The 16,274-nt window shown below is 35.3% G+C and overlaps 1 pseudogene; it reads left to right on the forward strand.

Moving 5' to 3' along the window:
* Positions 1 to 15,284: 15,284 nt before the first annotated feature.
* Positions 15,285 to 16,064, forward strand: LOC141540769 (omega-amidase NIT2 pseudogene; annotated as a pseudogene).
* The last annotated feature ends 210 nt before the right edge of the window (positions 16,065 to 16,274 follow it).

Raw genomic sequence — 16,274 nt, forward strand, 5'->3', positions numbered from 1 at the left:
TCAAACTGTGGGGTTTTTTTGCTCATCAGAGAAACCATTGAAGATATCTAATAATTTACTACTTTTGGAAAGGGCTAAGATCTAGAGCTAAAATACATTCTGTAAGTACATGATTATAATCTATTCTCATGAATTAAGACCTGAAGACTCTAAGACATCTATTAAGTGATTTCAATATACAAGTTTCATTATTATTTAGGAGGAATTATAAGATTTCATGAAAATATAAATTATAGGGGCAGGTAGGTGGCGCAGTGGATAGAGCACCAATCCTGAATTCAGAAGGACCCAAGTTCAAATTTGGTCTCAGACACTTAACACTTCCTAGCTGTGTGACCCTGGGCAAGTCACTTAACCTCAGCCTCAGGAGAAAAAAAAAAAAAAGAAAGAAAGAAAGAAAATATAAATTATAGGCATCTGAGACCAAATTTAAATCAGTTACAAAAAATTGGGGCTTAGATTTTATTTCAGGAAGTTTCCAAGTATGAAAGGAGCTGCCATCTCTCTCTACCTTTGGATCTTCTCAGGCCCTTTTGACCAAGGGATCAGGAAAAATGAGAGGGAATACCTTCCCTTGCCAGAGTAATACCCTATATTTTTTCATTCCTTTTGTTGGTGCCAAATGTTCCTGCTTATTGTATATGGTCCATACTACCTCTGCTATAGTCTCCATTCCTGGGAGGGACTATAAATACACAGTTTTTAAGATCCTACAAAGGCAATCCCAGAAAATTGGAATGGACAAAAATTGAAGACAAAACAAGACATTAACCTACAGCCAGAGTAAAGAAAGGATAATTTGATGCTTCTATATTAAAGTCCATTTACAAGTTCTACTTTTTGATGGGCAATCTCTTTTCACTTAACTCCTTTCTCACCTTTGTCCAAAATTTTCTGTGAAGTACCCTATCCAAAGATATGTCAGAAGTGCCTCCAGCAAATCTGTGTTTGGTGATAATCTCTTATGTCTTCTGATTGAATTATCTTTATTCTTGGTCCTTCTGTTCTCCTGTCTATCTGTATCTCTCCTACATACCTTACAAATACCTGGAAAAGGACTCATACAAGAGACCTCAGAGGATGACTTGGTGACTGACTATAACTGTAAGAAAAGAGAATTCAAAGGTTTTGTTCGAATTAAAATCCATTCAAGAGGGCACATCAAAGAGAGAGCTTCAAAGAACCTCCTTTCCAAGGTTTGCTGGTACTATTCTTACTCTTTCTAATGGCAATCCTAATGTAATAATCTTTCTCAAGATTACACTTGAAGACTTTAAGATTAAAGTTTACTTATTACAGAAAGCCAATCTAAAATACAAAACTTTAAAATATAAGTTTTTCAGTGTGATTCTTTTCTCATTATCCATCCTATCAAATCAATTGCCATATCTTAGTAATTGAACTTCCATTATATTTTGCCATCAGTCCTCTTTATCTCCATCCTCATGGTTACCACATTAGTTCAGTCTTTCATTGTGACACTCTCCTAAGTGGTTCCTATACCAGTCATCCAAACAACGTAATATTCATAATGCCCACATCTGATCATCTTACTGAGTCTCATTTTAGAGATGAAGAAATTGAAGTCAAAAGAAATTAAATAAATTGCTTGTTGTTCAATAGCCATTAAGGGTCTGAAGTGAGATTTAAATTCACCTCTTTCTGACTCTTAGTCACTTAATCACACTCTGGGCCCCTTTGCAATCTTCTCACAATTTGGCTTCCAAGCCTCTTCCTATTCTCTACTTTCCAGCCAGTTATATACTTCCTTTTCCTAAAACTTACCCATTAGATTGCCTGCCATCATGAGTTTTCTCCCTGTAATGCATTCCTTCATCACTTCTGCCTCATAGAATTCCAAATTTCCTTTAAGGTCCAGTTCAAGGACATCTTTGTTTAACTATCACCACCATGTGAACAACTGTCAGATTTTTATTATTAGCTCTCATTTCTCACTGGAACTGCATACCTCAAAGATAAATTGATTTCACCTCAAAGTCAAAATTGTACTTAATTTCTCTCCCTCCTCTTTTTCTGAATCCCCAACATGAAATACATGGACTATTTTCTTCCTTATAACTATTGGTAGTCAGTCACCAAATCTTACTGATTTTGTCCCTTCCTTTTTTTATATTTCCTATACTTATTACAATCCTGAGTCTTCATTACTTTATATTTGCAACAAACTTAATTTTCCTTTATTCTCACTTTCTCCAATCTATATTATAAGAAGCAAGTAGAAAAAGATCCTATGCAATTAGTCTTCCTAGTATGCCCTAGAAGAACTTTTTACTCCAATCAAGTTTTCCTCTTCCATAAAAATTTGGCCTAAACATGCTCACTTTTTTCTCATTGTTGTGTTTTTGCTTGCTTTGCTCTTATCTGAAATGGCCTTTTGTCTCCTTCTTTTCCACTCCAAGGCCTACCTCAAATCATAGTTCTTCTAGGAAGCTTGACTTCAACATTTATTTTCTCCCTTTTTTCAGCAATTATTGCATATTTAGTTAATCAGGTTATAGTCACATTTATGCAAGTTTATTATTTAAATGATTAATCTCTTTTTCCCAACTAAGAGACAAATTTCTTAAGGAAAGGTACTAGATCTTACATTTCCTACTCAACACCTGACATGGTATTGAAGATATTGTGTTGGTCAATAAATTGAGTTTCATTCACACAATGGTTTATCTCACTTTTGTATATGGAGGTAAGATTGATGAGGTGTGGACACGAGTTCGAAAGTGAAAGAATTCACTAACTTCCAGAAGTTATGACAAAAGAGGAGGCTTTATTGTTTAAAGAAAAACACCAAGAGGCATTCTCTTAGCAGGCATATCTTTCTCAATGGAGAGAGATCTGCAAAGAATCATTTTCCAGATTTTATGTGTAAGCCTAGGGGAAGTTTGATAATTATCAATTGAATGTGAAATCTTTCCTGAGATTGTGATTTCCTGACAAGATCAATAGGAGTCTGATTTGCTCTTGAATGGCACAGTTTATTGCACACTGAGAGGATGTGAGACCATTTGGAGCTATAGATCAAAGGGGACATGGTTTCTGTGATTTTACATAATTTTACAGAGTTCACTCAGATCACACAGAATTCACCCAAGTCATGATTAGGTAACCTCTAAGGTCCCTTCCAAATAAAAGACTTCATGTGTAAAAACTCTTGAGTCATAAGATCAAAATGGGTCCATGATTTAGGCATAAAGAATGAGATCATAAATAGATTAGAGGAACAGAGAATAGTCACCTCTCAGACCTGTGGAGGAGGAAGGAATTTATGACCAGAGGAGAATTAGAGATCATTATTGATCACAAAATAGAAGAGTTTGATTACATCAAACTAAAAAGTTTCTGTACAAACAATACTAATGCAAACAAGATTAGAAGGGAAGTAACAAATTGGGAAAATATTTTTAAAAGTAAAGGTTCTGACAAAGGTCTCATTTCCAAAATATATAGAGAACTGACCCTGATTTATAGGAAACCAAACCATTCTCCAATTGATAAATGGTCAAGGGATATGAACAGACAATTCTCAGATGATGAAATTGAAACTATTTCCACTCATATGAAAAAGTGTTCCAAATCACTACTGATCAGAGAAATGCAAATTAAGACAACTCTGAGATACCACTACACACCTGTCAGATTGGCTAAAATAACAGGAACAAATAATGATGAATGTTGGAGTGGATGTGGGAAAACTGGAACACTGATACATTGTTGGTGGAGTTGTGAAAGAATCCAGCCATTCTGGAGAGCAATTTGGAACTATGCCCAAAAAGTTATCAAACTGTGCATACCCTTTGACCCAGCATTGCTGTTATTGGGCTTATATCCCAAAGAACTACTAAAGAGCGGAAAGGGACCTGTATGTGCCAAAATGGTTGTGGCAGCTCTTTTTGTAGTAGCTAGAAACTGGAAGATGAATGGATGTCCATCAATTGGAGAATGGTTGGGTAAATTATGGTATATGAAGGTTATGGAATATTCTTGCTCTGTAAGAAATGACCAGCAGGAGGAATACAGAGAGGTTTGGAGAGACTTACATCAACTGATGCTGAGTGAAATGAATAGAACCAGAAGTTCTCTGTACACTTCAAGGTTGTATGAAGATGTATTCTGATGGAAGTGGATATCCTCAACATAAAGAAGATCCAACTCACTTCCAGTTGATCAATGATGGACAGAAATAACTATACCCAGAGAAGGAACACTGGGAAGCGAATGTAAATTGTTAGCACTACTGTCTATCTACCCAGGTTACTTATACCTTCGGAAGCTAATAATTAATGTGCAACAAGAAAAAGGTATTTACACACATATATTGTATCTAGGTTATATTGTAACACATGTAAAATGTATGGGATTACCTGCCATCGGGGGGAGGGAGTGGAGGGAGGGAGGGGATAATTTGGAAAAATGAATAATAAATAAATAAATAAATAGATAGATAGATAGATAAATAAATAAATAAAAAGAAAGGACAAACCACCAAAATTTACAAAGAAAACTCCAAATGAGATCACAGAGAATTGGACCAGACTGAGAATGCCTGAACAATTATACTGAGATCCACACATGAGGGCCAGCCAGGAAAACAAAAAAGTGTTTTGTTTTAGGCAAATTCATAATTAAAACATTGAGCAAGAGGAAAATTAATTCAAATATTATAAAATATAATAAATAATATATAATGTACCTTCTAGATTGTATTATGATATGTAACTCATAACAAAATATGTAATATATTATCTATAATAAAGCAATGGCTGCTTATATTTCTAATTTGAAGAAAAAAAAAACTCTTGAGTCTTCATGATTGGCAAGAAGCAGTTAAAGAATATTATGAGTGTTATTTATTGTTTAGCATAAATGTGGATCCACCTAACTCACTAATGCAACATCTCTACAAAAAGAATATGGAAGAATCATGGGGATATGTAGATATGTGTCTTAGAAAGATTGATATGGAAATGAATATCCTAGAGATATTGAAGGAAAATATATCTTGTTTTTGCTATAACTTTAAAGTATATTTAAATGATTAATCTCTTTTTCCCAACTAAGTTACTTGAAATAACATGGTTCGATGGGACTAGGGTTATATAGCATGGTTATATAGGTTTATAACATATATATAGGGTTATATAACATGGATAAATAGAACAATTAGGCAACACAATCAGTGAGGTCTTGAGCCAACAGCAAAAAGGAAGAGAGACATCCAAATTCCCAAAGTATTGAAAATTCTGAAGGAGGAGATGTAGCAGGCCTAAAGAAAGTGAGACCAGAATATCCATAATATAGGTGCATGCTTTGAAAGGAGATGGAGGAGAAGAATTCCACCATTATGTAAGCCCTCCAAAAGCAGGACCATTTACTTGACTGAATGAGTCATTCACAATATTTACTGGGTATAGCTCAAAGTATTTACTTTGCCAATATCTAACTTGTGTCTACTTTTTACTAACTTATTTACTGAGAGAAAGGAAAAAAAAAAAACTAAACAAAAGATAATAGGGTCAGGAAAAATTGGCACATGGATCTTATAATTAATTGGCCCTTCTCTCTTATACTAACACTTCAGTCACTTTAAATAGGATTTCAGGACTAATATTGGAGAGGCTTTTATTCTTTCTAATTACTCTACTTTTATCTAGCTATCAGTTAGTTGTATCTTATTCAGTTAAATCAAGTACATAGTGGAGAATCATGAAATCAGATAATGACAGTATTGGAAGAAACCCTAATTAGAGATCTAATCTAAGTACTTCATTTTACAGAGAAGTAACTTTCCCACTGTCCTCACAGCTCTTCAGTGACAGTTGTAGAACTCTATCTAATAAACTACTCCACCACTTAAGTATTCCACTTAATTTGCTTAGATGTCAATATGAATATATGCTTAAAAAATGTTTTTCATGAAAACAAAAATGTAATTTAAAAAACAAGAACAGAGACTTTCTATATATAAATCTTAAAATATAGCAATCCTTAAAATCCCCAAAATGTAAGTATGAAAGAATCAATATAAAATTTTCTTTAAAGATTAGCTCTTTAAACAGAAACACCATAGTAAATTGTGTGATTAGATACAAACTACCTGAGTTCCAATTTTTTCACATATAAAATCAGAATAATAATAATATCTATACTATCTACTTCATCAAGATGCTCAAATGATGTATATGTATAAATACATATATTTTATAAATTTAAAAGTCCTATATAAATGATGGCTATTATTAATGTTTTATCTATGCCTATAGCAGATTATTTTCACCATTTTGGGCATCTTTAAGCTTACTTGGAGTTAAAAACCTCACTAGGGGCATCTAGGTGGCGCAGTGGATAGAGCACCAGCCTTGAATTCAGGAGGACCCGAATTCAAATCTGTCTCAGACACTTAACACTTCCTAGCTATGTGACCCTGGGCAAGTCACTTAACCCCAGCCTCAAGAAAAAAAAAAACAAAAAACAAAAACCTCACTAGATCTTTCAGTTATACTTCATTTCTGTTTTTAAATATCTCACAACTTCTCTTAGCCCTCTTTTTCTAAAATGAAGTAGATAGTATAGATATTACTTTTTTTTTCAACTCTCAGGCTTTTAGAATTTAAGCCTTATATTCTATAGTCAGCTATCTTTCCTCCAATCTCATTTAAAGAGAAGACAACCAAAAATTGTCTACCCTAATAGTTATTTTCAAAAAAATTATTAAATTTTATTTCAACTCTTGAATTCTCTCCCTTTCACCTTATCCTCCCTACATTGAGAAAACAAGAAAAGCAAAACTCTTTATAAACATGTATTAGCCATGTCATAGCAGGATCGAGGAGGAACAGGTGGAATAGTGTGTGTGTGTGTGTGTGTGTGTGTGTGTGTGTGTGTGTGTCTAAATATATATCCTTCTATCTGCATTCTGAATCCATCACCTCTCTATCTATAGGTGGATAGCATGTTTTAAATGAGTCTTCTGTAATTGCTCTTAGTCATTATGATGCTGATTCATTTCCAAGTATTTCAAACTTATTTATTATTATATTATTGTTACTATGTAAATTTTTCTCCTAGTTCTGCTCACTTCATTTTTATCAGTTGCTACAAGTCTTCCCACCTTTCCCAGAAGCCATCTCCTTCATCATTTCTTGCAGTACAACAGCATTTCATCACTACCTATTATACCAAAGCTTTTGCCAATTGTTGAACCTTTAGTTTCCAATTTTTTTTGTCACCATGAAAAGAGCAGCTATCCCTATTTTTATACATATACTTTGATGTAACAGTACTACTACAAAATAGTTTAATAGAGGAATAGTTTAATAGAGGAATCATTATAAAATCGCTTTCCATAATGACTCCTGTAATCCAATATTTTGATAATTTCACAGACAGGATATTATTATACTTGTTTTCTCACAAACCTCCAGCATTTATTATTTTCCATTTCTGTCAACTTTGCCAATCATCAGATTGGTGGTGGTAAGGAGTAACTTTAGAATCATTTTAATTTCCATTTCTCTAAAAGTTAGTGATTTATAGCATTTTTCATATGGCTGTTGATAGCTTAAATTTCTTCCTCTGAAAATTGCCTATTTGTTTCATTTATCAATAGGGAAATGGCTTTTATTTTTATAAAATTTAATCAGTCTCTTATAGATTTTAGAAATGAGACTTTCATCAAAGATATTAATTGCAAAAGATGTTCCTCCTCAGTTTCCTACTTCTCATTCAATTTTACCTGAATTGGTTTTGCTTATGCAAAAACTTTTCAATTTTATGTATTCAAAATTATTTATTTTACCTTCTCTGAATCTCTGAAATTCTTATTTGGCCAGTAACTCTGTCCTAATATTTTCTGAACAAATCAGAAACAAAACAAAATGGTTGTAATTAATGAAAATACATTTCTTCCAGTAGCAGAATCTTAAACTGTTATAGATACCACCTAAAACCCCCCAGTTTTGCACTTAAATCATTTTACCTTTGAATCTCAATTTCTTCATCTGTAGAACAAAGATGTTTCAATTAGAAAATCTTTTATCCTTATTATTGCAGTATTTAATAATTCCTTGAGTTGCCTTCCCATCAATATTCTTTGATTTTTTTCTTTTTTTCAGTTTTTTTCTCTTTAACAAATAGCACCTATTCCCTTGCCAATTTCACTGCCATTAACTTTAAAATGTTAATTGCTTTGATGATATTTTTTTTCTTTCTGAACATATTTGAGGAATGTTTAAATAATAGGAATAAGCAAAAGTGGCATTTTCAAATAGAAATTCTCAACTATGTTGGAGAGGGTGTCTGGCATCCACCAACCACAGAGGACAGGAATAGGCAATAGTATGGAAGGCGAACAAGTAAGCTTGGCTTTGTTTCTCCTTTTCCTCCTACTCTACCCACTATTATGCTGACTCTTGAGAAAAAGAAGAGTGTTTTTGTCTAAGACTTGGATTTCAACATGTGGCTCATGGTACAAATGCTGCTTGCTTAAGATTTTTTTTTTTAAACAAAAACAACTTTTTTCTAATAAGCTAGAGAGCATGAACATATAGGCCAATAAGCTTTAACCACTTGCTTACTATTATACTTGTGTATAATTGACTCTTGTCATACTAATAGGCTAATATTAATCATAATTGAAGCAAAATGTATTCAATAATATAATTATAGAATATAGCCCTTATAATAGAAATTTTCATTATTGAAAAGCTGGAAATATTTTTTCCAGAAATTTTTTCAGTTTTTTCAGAAAGCCCAGCTCTAATATTTTCCTGAAAGAATCTCTTATGTTGAGTTATGTGATATTGATTACTGGTACTGTACTGATTAGTTATGATGCTATGGCCATCCCAACCCTTCCTTTTGTGAATTATGTGCATTTAATGCAGGGCAGAGGGGGGGGGGATATGGCATCCTTTTAATAGCTTTCACAGCATCTGTCTCCCCCAAAATTATTTTTTATGTTTTATTTCTCTGTCATGCTTAAATCTGAGACAGAGCCACAAAGTCAACAGTGCTCAAAGCTTAATGCTCTGAGATTTGAAAATTATAATTCTCCATTTAGCAAAACCTTCCCTCTGATAACAAGAAGTAAAATAACACCAAGCTGCATCATATTATAGAATCTTAGTATTTTAGAACTGGAGGAGGCACATCTAATTCAACCAGGTTATATATGAGGAAATTGAGACCGAGATAGGAAAACTTATTGATATGCATGAAAGATGCAGTTTTTCAAGATGCATTCCACAATGCTTCTTATTTTGAAATAGTTCTAATTCAATTCAGTTAGGACATTTATTAGATTCCCATCCTTCATATGAAGAATATTATGCCAGATACTGACAAAAATACAAAGTTTTAATAAAACCTGATTCTTAACCTCATATTTATATTCTAATCAACTCTCTAAAATTCCACCTGACACCAGCTCTAGGATTTTCCTATGATACCCGACCCAGAGATTACAGAGCTCCTACCTCATCTTTGTCCTCTTCTTTCCATGATAATAAGCTACATTACAGAAAACCCTTTAAACTTTTCTCCCCTTTGAATAGCAAAGAGCACATAGTTTGGTTGAAGTAGAAGACCCAGGGATTAGAGACAATGGAAAATTCCATAATTTTATTGATCTTGGCATCTCCCAAAATAGATATAAATGATGAGATTCTTCCCTTCAACTAGAAATAGGTATCTCAAGAAAATACCATGGCTAAAGATCTATGCCTCAGTTTTATTATTATTTTTTTTTATTATATCCTTTTATTTATAAGATATATGCATGGGTAATTTTTCTTTTTTTTTTTTTTTATTTTATTCATTTTTCCAAATTATCCCCTCCCCCCGATGACAGGTAATCCCATACATTTTACATGTGTTACAATATAACCTAGATACAATATATGTGTGTAAATACCTTTTTCTTGTTGCACATTAATTATTAGCTTCCGAAAGTATAAGTAACCTGGGTAGATAGACAGTAGTGCTAACAATTTACATTCGCTTCCCAGTGTTCCTTCTCTGGGTGTAGTTATTTCTGTCCATCATTGATCAACTGGAAGTGAGTTGCATCTTCTTTATGTTGGAGATTTCCACTTCCATCAGAATACATCCTCATACAGTATTGTTGTTGAAGTGTATAGTGATCTTCTGGTTCTGCTCATTTCACTCAGCAACAGTTGATTTAAGTCTCTCCAAGCCTCTCTGTATTCCTCCTGCTGGTCATTTCTTACAGAGCAATAATATTCCATAACCTTCATATACCACAATTTACCCAACCATTCTCCAATTGATGGACATCCATTCAACTTCCAGTTTCTAGCTACAACAAAAAGAGCTGCCACAACCATTTTGGCACATACAGGTCCCTTTCCGCTCTTTAGTATTTCTTTGGGATATAATCCCAATAACAGCAATGCTGGGTCAAAGGTATGCACAGTTTGATAACTTTTTGGGCATAGTTCCAAATTGTTCTCCAGAATGGCTGGATTCTTTCACAACTCCACCAACAATGTATCAGTGTCTGCATGGGTAATTTTTCAACATTGACATTTGCAAAATCTTTTGTTCCAATTTTCCCCCTCCTTCCTCCCACCCCCTTCCCCAGATGCCAGGTAGACCAATACATGTTAAATATGTTAAAGTATAAGTTAAATACAATATATGTATACTTGTCCATACAGTTATTTTGCTGCACAAAAAGAATCAGACTTTAAAATAGTGTACAATTAACCTGTGAAGGAAATCAAAAATGCAGGGGGACAAAAATAGAGGGATTGGGAATTCTATGTAGTGGTTCATACTCATTTCCCAGAGTTCTTTTGCTGGGTATAGCTGGTTCAATTCATCACTGCTCTATTGGAACTGATTTGGTTCATCTCATTATGGAAGAGGGCCACATCCCTCAAAATTGATCATTACATACTATTGTGTTGAAGTATCTCCTGAATTGATCTCCTGGTCCTGCTCATTTCACTCAGCATCAGTTCATGTAAGTCTCTCCAGGCCTTTCTGAAATCATCCTGCTGGTCATTTATTACGGAACAATAATATTCCATAACATTCATATACCACAATTTATTCAGCCATTCTCCAATTGATGGGCATCCACTCAGTTTCCAGTTTTTGTATGTTTTAGCAAAACGACTAGAGAACCACAGACCTAGGAACAAGTTGGATCATCATGTGCCAAAAAGATTTTATTCCAAGTTATAGCTATTGTAAACACCATTTCCCCCCTGTAGTCTATTAATAGTGATGCCAAACATAGAAATAGAATTGTGAGATGGCCTGGTTGGACATGAAAAATCCATTTGGTTCAAGCATCCTCAGACTCTTTGATATAAAAATTTTAAAGAATAACAAGAAAAGGGAGGTGAATTTGCTGTGGGTATCTGTAAATATAAATATTAAACAGGTGGTTCATGGAATGGAGTTATTTGCTTCAGTGGACCTGGGTCAGTTTTCTCACCATTTCCTTAAATATTACACCTAGGGATAGAATTAAGCAGGACCCTAGCCAGAGGATCTTGTCATTTATTTGAAGAGTTCTATTGAGGAGGGATTCAGAAATAATAGAGCATGTGAATCATACATCTGGTTCTAGTAGCAGGTAGCTTCATATCAATTGTCCTCAAAAATCCAAATTGAGTGGAAAGAAGACCACACTGTTTTAACTATGACTGATAGACAGTCCTATTGACTCCAAATTGGAGCAAAACTAGACTCAGTATCAAACATAAATTACCAGAAACTGACTTGTCAGGCAGACCTTAAAATAGTTAATATAGTCATACAGAATTATTTTGTTGAAGTAGGGAATGTGCAATGTAGAGGAAAGAGAATTCACACTGGCCTAGTTGTACTTTTAATGATGCTCCTAAAATGGTAGTTGCTTATTGTGAGGTACCCTCTATTCCTGGGAGAGTAGAGAATAAACTGACTGTGATCATTTATCTAGAATTATAAGTGACTTGTTCCTTAAGAAAAAAAAGTAATTTGTAATTGTAGCAAAGTGTTGTTTAGGGTTGTCATTATCTAAGTATAAGTGGAATGATTCTGAACTGAGAATTGCTAAACTGGTGGCAGATGAATTGGAGATGTCCCTCAATGTGGGTGCTGACTGACAGGAGAAACTTCCTGCATTGGAAAGGAGGAAAATCAGTGAAAGTATAACTAAGCCCTAACATAACTGACCAGAAACCTTTGAATTATATGAGCTATCCTTGTATCAGTTCCTGACCTCATCATCTATGGAAGACCTGCCAAGGTCAGTGACACTTTGGACAACAATACCAGGGCCCTACTGAATTAGGTCCCAGGTTATCAGCATCCACAACACTCCTACTGAACACAAGGGAACAGTGGTCATGAGGCCTGCACTTGTACTTTGAATTGGAGTGTGGTAGCAGGCCTCGCCATAAGAAATGCATCACTGACCCCAATATAGGGAAGCAATTCTCACTCAAAATATAAGAAACCTGCTATTTGAGGCAGACTTTTGCCCCAGCAGTGTCAACAATAGTTCTCAGACTGATGACAACACTCTGCCCCAGAATTTAGGCAGCCAAGCAGTCCCCCATAATAAATTTTGTCTAGTCCTAGCACAGAGTTGTAGCAGTTGATCCTGAAAGAGCAGGTAAAGACCACAGATATGATAATCCAGTGGCCAAGGAAAAGTGGACTACTGTCCCCAGCAGCAGAGGTATAGTAGCAGAAGGAGAGTGGCTCTTAGCAGCAATGGAAGTTCAGCAAAAGAAGAATGGGTGCTGTGTACAGTGTCAAACGGTAGGTTCACTGTAAACCATTGCTTGCTCTAATCTAGAACAGTCTGTTCCTTTCACATTGCTGCCACTACACCACCCAGTGGTCATAATACGACTCCTCCCTGGAAAGGACTCAGAGGAACAAGAGCCAGCATTGCTTTCTAACATCAAGGAGGAGGTAAAAATGTTTACCCAGCCTTTATAGAATAAGGGAATTCAGAGACTCCTCATGTATTAAAGATTCATTTTCCCCTCAAAAAGTTCCCAGAAAGGGGAAAGATGTGGCTACCAGCCAGGGAAAACTAGATGGATGGTAGTGATTAAAGGTAATTTTCACTTATCCATAATCAGGGATAGTGCCTATGAAGGAAGTACTTACTTATATTGTTCCTTGTGTTGCTTCCCTAATGCTAGTCTTATTATATCCAGAAAACCACTATGAACTGAAAAGATATCTGGGACACAGGTAAGGAATTCCAGAGGTATGAAGTGAAGGGGGTCATGAAGCTTGAGATTTCTGGGCTTTGTTCTCCAATATTCAGTCACTCCTTTTGGGAATATTACATTGTGTTTTGTTACTACTATGGTTTATTTGTAAAATTTGTGTTTCTCTTTTAATTTTTTTTTCCCCTTTGAGTGCTGCTGCTATCAAACATTAAAGATCACTTAAATGGTTGAAAATCCTTAAGGATTTTGCCACAATAGAGGGGGAGAATGGTGACAGCAATATTCTAATTCTTGCCTCCATGCAAGTTAGATTGATTTTTTTCCTTAAAGGTGCTGAAATCATGCTTGACATTTGATTGACTCAGGGGACCAAAGGCTCAAACTGTTATATTAGTTCCTGATAAAGTGAGAACAAAATAGCCACAAGGAGCTCCAGGCACATTGTGGCTTTACTATGGATAGTATTGGATGGCTTATGTAAAGGTCAACTGAATAAGCTGAAGATGTCCTCAATGCATATCCTTGTTGAATATTTTTTCCTACTATTTATTTCCTCTTGTTAATTATTGAATGACTTAGGATGCTTCATTTTGTTCCAATATCAAACAAACCTAAATTACCAGGGAATTAGCCTGTCAACTCCAGATCAAAACAAAATTCAAACATAATTAAAATCTAAAATTTGACCAATAACTAGGAAAACACAATCCACACATTGTCTGGATTGGGGAAGTAGGCACAAACTTAAAGAGTCATATCAGAAAGTAAGGAACAGATTATCTGAGCCAACTCCCAACTTCACTGACATGCCTTGCCTCTCATAAGGATAAACCAAAATTCATATTTCTTCCATTTACACTGATATACCCCTACAGGATCACTGCCTAATAAGGCAGTGGCAGAAGGGCTTGCATAGTTCAATAAAATTGTGAACTATGACATGTAAGGTTACTCGAGACAAACAGGTCATAATGGAGAGTTCTGAAAAAAGGTGATTCACCAGAGAAGAAAAAGGCAGATCACCCCAGTATCTTTGTAAATAAACCCCATTAGATGGCATAAAAATATTTTTTTAAATAACAAAAATATAACAAGACGAGCCCCTCAGGTAAAAGGTGTCCAACATGCTATTGTGGAAGAGTAGAGGACTGCAAGGTAGCTCCACACTAAGGAAGGGGTTGGGTCAAAGCTAAAAGGAAGCTCATCTATGGATGTGTCTGGTGACAAAGTCCAGTGCTACAAAGGAACCTGGATCTATAAGATCTATGAACCAAGGTAAAGTGAATGTGGTCAAATATCCATTTGATATCTTGAGTATCAGTGAATATAAATAGATAGGAATGGATGAATTTCATTTATGTCATCATCATACATACTACTGTGGGTAAGAAATGCTTAGAAACAATGGAATAGCCTTTATAATCAATAAAAGCAGTACTAGTGTATAATCTCCTTTTACTCCATTATGGACCACGCTAAGTGTGAAAGGCAGAAAGCCTATAAAGGATTAAAGGGGACTGTACCATTAAGGGGAGGGTCAGTTCTCTGAAAATCCTCACAACTCTAAATCATAACATATTTGAAGGAATTGCAAATCAGTCTTTACTGATATAGATGTTGCTTGTGAATTGGGAATGAAATAAATCGGAGGCAAGAAGGAAGAGGAGAAAGATCAGAGAATGCAACTGCCTCTCAGTTTCCTTGTATTGTTATCATCCTCTCGCATGAAAGGATCTATTCTGCTGGTCAGAATAAGAGCCCCAGCAGCCACTATCAGGTTGCTCCCATAACACACTCTCCTCCCCTCTTTTCCTTTTCTATCTCTTCCCTTCTCTTCCCACTCTCATCCTCTATTCTTCCCTTTCTTTCCTCTACTTTTCCTTTGTCCCTTCCTTGCCTTTCAAACCTCCCCACTGTGGATGGGATCATGTCTTCCTGCTTCAGACTCTAGGCTCCTGTGTTTTCACTTTGAGGGGCCTCATCCTTCATAATCCTACATAGGCCCCACAGCTTCCTCTTCACATGCAGGGTACAGAGTGGGAGTGAGGGGGTTCTTCCATGGAACCTGTGGCAAGAGTGATGACTCAATTTTGTTTGTTCTTTATCTAGCTTTCTGTATCTTTGGTCAAGGTGGATAATCTGATTTGAGTTGATGAAGGCAACAAGCCAAGGAGCCAAAATTATGACTCTTCTTAAATGCTTTGATTCTATGGCACAAACTACTTTCCTAAATATGAAGAATCAATCCCCAATGAATCCACCAAAAGGTTTTCTGATTTAGCCAAGGAATACCAGTCTTATTGGAGATTTAATTCTTAATAAAGATGATGGAAAATTTTACAATATTCTACTGTATTGTTCCTGATGGAACTCTACTGATAAAGCACTGATAAAGCACAGAAAATCTCATTTGTTTAACATTGATGTTCCTAAAAGAATTTGATTCCAAGAATGAGAAATTTTGAATACGCTTCTCCATGTTTGAAATTCCTTATTACAAAGTGTGCATGGGGATTTGCTATGACATTCACTTTGCTGAAGTAGGCACAAATCTACTCTTAGAGAGATTGCCAGCTGATAATGTGCCCTAATGCTTTTAATTTGACCAGTGGATCAGCACATTGGAAGTTGTTCAGCAGGACTGTGTTATAGACAACCAAGTGTTTGTGGCCACCACTTGCCCTGCCAAAGATGGATACCCCATATGTTGCCTGGAGACATTGCACTGTTATGAGTCCTTGGGAAAAAATCCTGTCCCGAGCCAGTATTGAGGAAATCATTGTGTATGCAAGCATAGACCTGAAGAAGTTGAAGTTCACCAGCAACATTTTCAGTTAGATGAGGTGAGACTTCTATGCTAGGGAGTAGAAAAAGCTCTAAGAGACTAGTATTGCTGAGGAGAAAGGTCTTCCATATATGGATCTTTTGAACTCTTATCTGAATCTCCCTTTTTTTGTTTGTTTGTTTGTTTTGTTTTGTTTTTAAAGTTTCGACCTTTTTCTAACAGGAAAGAATAAAGAATTACATGATAGACCAACATAGTTTCTA

This window comes from Sminthopsis crassicaudata, chromosome 4 (assembly GCF_048593235.1).
Source record: "Sminthopsis crassicaudata isolate SCR6 chromosome 4, ASM4859323v1, whole genome shotgun sequence".
Classification (NCBI taxonomy): Eukaryota; Metazoa; Chordata; class Mammalia; order Dasyuromorphia; family Dasyuridae; genus Sminthopsis; species Sminthopsis crassicaudata.